General features: G+C 36.9%; 1 pseudogene; it reads right to left on the bottom strand.

Annotated features, from left to right (window-relative positions):
- Positions 1 to 486: 486 nt before the first annotated feature.
- Positions 487 to 2,837, bottom strand: LOC122062144 (annotated as a pseudogene).
- Positions 2,838 to 6,528: the final 3,691 nt, after the last annotated feature.

The raw sequence follows: 6,528 nt of genomic DNA, 5'->3' as shown, positions 1-6,528 counted from the left end.
TCGGTGTATCAAATTAACTCCGAATTGAATAAAAATTTTAAGACGTCATGTAAGCACATGTATGTACTCCCAATAATTATTTTAGACTATAAAACAATCTCTAACTATATTCAATAATATGAACAATCTCGAATTAATGCACATGGACATTAATAGGGGATGGTTTTTTGAAGTTTTGTGGGAATGAGATGGAATGCCATTTCACTGCCCCCTGTATATAGGTGTAACAGCTACACGACCAAGGAATGCTTATTTTTCCTAAATTTTGAATAAGCTTTATACGATTGCAAACCTAATTTAACAATAGTGACTAAAATGTGACCCTCAAGTCCCGGTAAGAATAAGTAAGCCTCAATTCTTTTTTTCTGTTTTGGCCGATAATGACCCTCAACCCTACTCATCTAAGTCCCCCATCCCCCTTCGTTATCCCACTTAGTAACTTAAAAAAAAATAATAATAATAATAAATAAATAATAATAATAATAATAATAAAAAAATAAATAAATAAAATTAAACAACAACTAATCACAATAGGACAAACCTGTTATCGTGATACATATCTCAACAAAAAAATAAAATAAAATAAAATAAAACATTCAAGTAAGTAAAAATGACCTCAACAACAAATAAACATGGGGTAGAAAATAAAAACTCACAAGTACACACTTCATAAACATGACTTGACTCAGTCCATGTTATCAAGAAAGGCCTGTCCTTGCTGGTTTGCATCATCTTATGTAAATTAGGCAAAATTTGGGCGAAATCAAACCTGTAATTAGATAGAATCAACGTCCTCCTGATAGTAGAGAATCTGCAATCGATGATGATTGACTCGTTGAACTCCAAATAGATAAATAACCACCGGTACCTGTGTTTGAAGGTACATAATCGCTCCGACTCAGAGAAGGCAGCTCTGGTAGTTGAACCTCTCCCTCCAAATACCGCACAACTTGTCGCATACATGGCCTCGTGGTTGGAATTGAGTTGGAGCAAAGCAATCCAAGTTTTAACACGAACTCCATTTCTTCCACTTCATAATTCATTCCAATTTGGGATCCACAGTTTCAAGAATCGCTCCCCTATTCAAACTTGAGATCACCCAATCCACCAACTCAACACACTCTTCTTCTGCTTGTGGCTCGATTGGCCTCCTACCACAAGCCACTTCCAGTAAAAAAATCCCAAATGCGAACACATCCATACTAGGGCTTACTTTGCCAGTTCTAGTAAGTTCTGGTGCAAGATAACCAAATGTCTTGACCACATGGGTTGATTTAGGAGCGCCTCCATGATCATATAATCTTGCAAGCCCAAAGTCACCCAATCTTCCATTTAGCTCATTGTCTAACATCACATTACTGGACTTCACATCTCTGTGAACCACAACTTGTTCCCATTCTTCGTGAAGATATAATAATGCAGATGCCACGCTTTTGACTATTTGAAATCTTTGATTCCAACTCAATTTTGTCTTTGTTGTTGATTGATCAAAGAGGAACTTGTCTAAACTCCCGTTGGGCATGAAATCATAGACTAGAAGGAGCTCTCCTTTTCGTCGGCAATACCCCAAGAGTGTTACTATGCTTCGATGCCGCAGTTTTCCGATGCTGACAATTTCAGCAATGAATTCCCTCATTCCTTGTCTTGAGTCATGTGATACTCTCTTCACTGCAACTTCTTTTGATGAGGTGGGTAATATACCTTTGTAGACTTTACCAAAGCCACCTTTACCAAGAATCTCCTCATTAAATCCTTTGGTTGCTATGAAGAGATCTTTATATATGAACCTTTGAGGTCCATATTCAAGTTCCCAGTCTTCAAGAACTTCTGCGAACTTTTTCTTCCTTCTAACAATGAATTGGATGATGAAGATTGACATCAACACCAAACTAACACTGATCACAGGAAATCCAATGGTAAACATTCTAGGTTTTGTTTTGGGTCCCATTCGAGGAAGCTTGGGAAGTTGGGAGAGAAAGAGTTCATTTGCTTTCCCGTTCATCTTAAAGCTCCACCCCAACACATAATGATATACGTTCAAGGCAGAAGTTAATGAAGAGAAGCCCACAAACATGGGATCCACTATGGTCTGAGAAAGATCAATGATCAAGGACAAGAGTGGAATTGTTGGTTTAGGGATATTAATCGGAGCTAAAGTCAGATTAAGTTGCTTCTTTGTACCATCATATTCCACCCAGAGTTGAATGGGGTCTCCACTGATGAGGCTCAGGTTCACATACCGATTCTCTTGATCACTACAATAAGATGCTGGAGCAGATTTAACAGAGATCAAGCCGTTAATATCAATACCGACATGGTTATCATTGATATCATGAAACTCCAGGTTTTGATTGCTATCCAACTCGACTCCAATTATATGGTTGGATGATTTGCCAATGTTAGTGGTGTTGAAAAGTCCCATATAACTGCTTGGGAAAGCACCAGGGAACTTTGTGGAGGGTGAGATTACCATCATGATTCCACGACCTCCTATTGTTGATAACTCAGTGAACATAGCGAATACAAAAGTGGTAGAGAAGGAGAGAACACTACCAGTGGAGGAATTGATGAAGCTAACGGGGTGAGGATAGAAGGCATGACCCACCTCTACCTTTGTGGTGTTTACCAACAATTGGAGGCCATTGTCTGTAATATGCGCTAAGCCGTCCAAGCCCATATTAACTCCTCGAAAGCCATTGTAGGTGAAACCAACATCTTCTTGTTGTGATGCCACAAATCTACTAAGGAGAAGGAACAACAGCACGTACTGGATGAAGAACATTGTTTGCCACTTATTTTTCCTTTGTTCTCCTAAGATTTAGTAATTTACTTCTCGCTTTCCTCTTAAGATTTTTGTGAGGGAGGAATCAGTATTATTCTATATATCAAGCTCATGACCCAAATATCATATCATATTATTTTATCTTTTCATTGTATGCTTTAGGTTATTTTGGAATTGTAATTCAAACTGGATTTTTTGCTTTGTAATTTTCATTATCTGATTCTAATGATATTCTTTGTAGGTAGGATGAATGGTATTTTCTTATTTGTTTGCTTGAAACTTGGCACCAATCGCATCAATGGAATATAATTGGTTCAATCCCATTAATGGAATTTAATTTGTTTTTATTATTGTTTTTTTTTTTTTTTTTTTTTTTTTTTAAACAGACCAGGGAGAAAGACCAATGACAATAAGGGCCCGTTTGATAACGTTTCTGTCATTTCTGTTTCAAGAAACGGCAGAAACATAAATTTCCGTTTCTAGAAACAGAAACGGAATTGAAGGTGTTTGATAAGTCATGTTTTTAGAAGTCGATAGTAATCAATGAAAGAATGGCCACAAGTCGTTTCTAGAAACGGCGAAACAAGTTCAACTTGTTTTGCCTGGGTCGTTTCTTGAATCATAAATAAGTAAAAATTTATATTTCTATTTCTGAAAATAAGTGAAACAGAACAGTTTTATCAAACGTTTTTTACTCCGTTTCTGCTGTTTCTAGAAATAGAAACGGCAGAAACCCGTTTCTTGAAACGTTATCAAACGGGCCCTAAGTGTTGTCTCGATGCAGGGTGAGTTATTTATGACTTAGGGAGTGACATTTTTTTTTGGTAGAAACTAGTGTGTAACTTATGGGATTGGGCGCCTTGCCAACGACTTGACACTTCATCTCCCCTGCAATAATTGTGTGTTTAATTCCTCCTAATCCTTTGATGGTCTTTGGCGAATAGTTGGTGTTGAAGAGAATCTTTTTCAATAACTTATGAGTTATGAGATTATAATATGAGTTCTCATTAGAGTTTTATTTTTTTATTTTTTTGTTAAAAAATCAATTATATTAAGGAAGCACCAACTACCTTCAATATTGCCATCAGCATAAAAACACTCCCCAACAAGAAAATAGCATAAAACTACCTACAAAACCGATATGTAGTCTTAATATATATTACTCCACTTTGAATGATAGATGTCGTTGGATGACTTGAAAACCGATATCTAGTCCTGTTAGAGATTCATATTATCTCATATTTTTTTCTTTTGAATAAGTTTTCCAGTGATGAAGGAAGAGAGGTCCGATGTGACCTCCCTCCCCCCCCCCCCCCCCCCCCCCCCATATACCTCCCCCTTTGTTGTACGGTGTCAATTGGCCACGGTGAATTGATACCCATTCACCGTGGCCTTGGAAAAAGCTGGTCTATTTTATACTTTTCAAATTAAAGATTTTTTCCAATTTGTGATCCATGCAAGAGTACTAACCCAAATATTACTCCACTTTGAATGATAGATGTTGCTGGATGATTTGTAAACTGATATCTAAGTCCAGTTAGTGATTCATATTATCTCATTTTATATATATATATATATATATATGACAAAGTTTTCTAGTGATGAACGAAGGGTGGGTCCCGAATCCCGATGTGACCTCCCTCTTTTCCCATATACCTCACCCTTTATTGTACGGTATCATATGTCCACGGTGAATTGATATCCATTCACCGTGACCTCGGAAAAGGCTGGTCTATTTTATACTTTTTAAATTAAAGATTTTTTCCAATTTGTGGACCCATGCAAGAGTACTTCTAACCCAAATATTACTCCACTTTGAATGATACATGTGGTTGGATGACTTAAAATACAGTAGAAAGTCCTAAAATTAGAATATTCAGAAACAGTATTTGTAAGAGTACTCCATGATTCAGAGTTTCAAACCATCGAAGCATATTTCTGATCCATGAGGTTTTCAACATGGGACCGGAAATTGTATTATTCACAGAAAACATATTTTGAAAAAAGAAATAAAGTAGGGCTCCTCCAAAGCTTCACGATTTGTCTTTTTCTCTATTTTTTGTCCTTATTGTCAATATTCAGTACCTTATTGATCACGGCAACTCTGTTTTAGAGGTCATGAGGTCTCCTTATTGTCAATATTCAGTACCTTCTTGATCACGGCACCTCTGTTTTCGAGGTCATGAGGGGGGACCATTGTCAGTGAAGTCAATTTTGATCATAACAAATGGTGGGTCGCCAACTTTATGATTTTTAATATGTGAAAAGGTTGGGTATGCCATCGATATCAAGTATGTTAGCATCCATTGTGTCTATCTCTCTCTTCCCTTCTTTTTGAAATGACCCTCATATCCTTCCTGAATGATACTCCATCATGTGTTCCTATTGGTGCTATCCGCTAGCATACTTGATATCTGCGGCATACCTATCCCTCTCCCTTTTAATATATAGAAGGGAGAGGAATCATTATCACGCTTCTAATAGGGATTTAACGAGAAGGGATGCTGGGGCCTCGATCAGAGGAGGCTATCAAGTTGAGGTTTTAAAGAATTATTATCAGTCTGACTCTAGAAGCTCTGTTAATTATGTTGACACGGTCAGGAGCTCTCCTTGGGAGGTATGGCACGTGGTTATTAGAGCATATTCATATGCTTCTCTTTTGTCTCACATACTTTGTTATAAAAGTCATTGAAAGTGAAGCTAATCAATCCACTGATATTTTAGCTAAATTGATCCTCAACATTAGTTGTGAAATAACCTAGAGAGGGTGAATAGATTATACTAATAGAATTTTAACCCTTTTTCAAAGTACTATCCCAAGTGTGATTGTAAATAAGAAATGCAGAATAAAATAGAATAAGCACAATCACACAACACCGAGAATTATAATGGTTCGATTCAATTAGAGTCTAGTCCACTCCCTACAAGAATCCTCTTACAAGATATTCCACTAGTTTTCCCTTTCAGTATGGTAGGTAGGGAAGAAAACATTTACAATCTTTTTATGAATACGAGTATCCTTACAAATCCCATTTACAGACAGAGAGACGTCTTTACAATCTCTTTTGGAGGTAGAAAGACACCTTCCTCTTTTTAGGATAAGAGAATCCTTATAACCCTAAGTACAATCTAGAATTGTAAAAACAGAAAAAAAAAAAAAAAGGAGTAGTGGAATAAGATGAATACCTCAAGTGTGGTACAAATGATAAGAAAGAGAGATGAATGATGCACCTTTCGTAAAGTCCTCTCTTATGGCTTTGACTTGCACAGGAGAGAGTGGAAGACTTGATTGAGACTTGAGCTTTTTGTTGGGATTAGAAGAATTGAACAGCTCAAGTAGGATATAATAATCTTAATGACTCTTGAATGCTTACAATAATTCTCTTAATGTTCTTTCTTAATACATATTTAATTAAGAGCAGCTAAGGTATTTATAGGTGAGCTTAGTAAAACATTTTAGGTAGGAAATTAGGCTCTAACGGTCGTATTCTGAAACCACCGGTCGACCAGGACTTTCTACCAGGTCCGATTGACCGGTACTTCTATCCGGTCGTCCGCCAGCTTGAGAGATTCTGTTATGTCAGAATTCTGTCATACTGACCTATTGTCGGTGATTTGACCATAATTTTTTTGTCCGACCTCGGATTAACCCGAAACTAGTTGTGTTGAAATTGTGACACGATTTCCTACAAATTTTACGAGGGGTCCATTTCTTGATACTAACTCTAAGGTTACACAAAATGCCC

This window comes from Macadamia integrifolia, chromosome 14 (assembly GCF_013358625.1).
Source record: "Macadamia integrifolia cultivar HAES 741 chromosome 14, SCU_Mint_v3, whole genome shotgun sequence".
NCBI lineage: Eukaryota > Viridiplantae > Streptophyta > Magnoliopsida > Proteales > Proteaceae > Macadamia > Macadamia integrifolia.
This window is presented reverse-complemented; position numbering and strand designations above follow the sequence as displayed.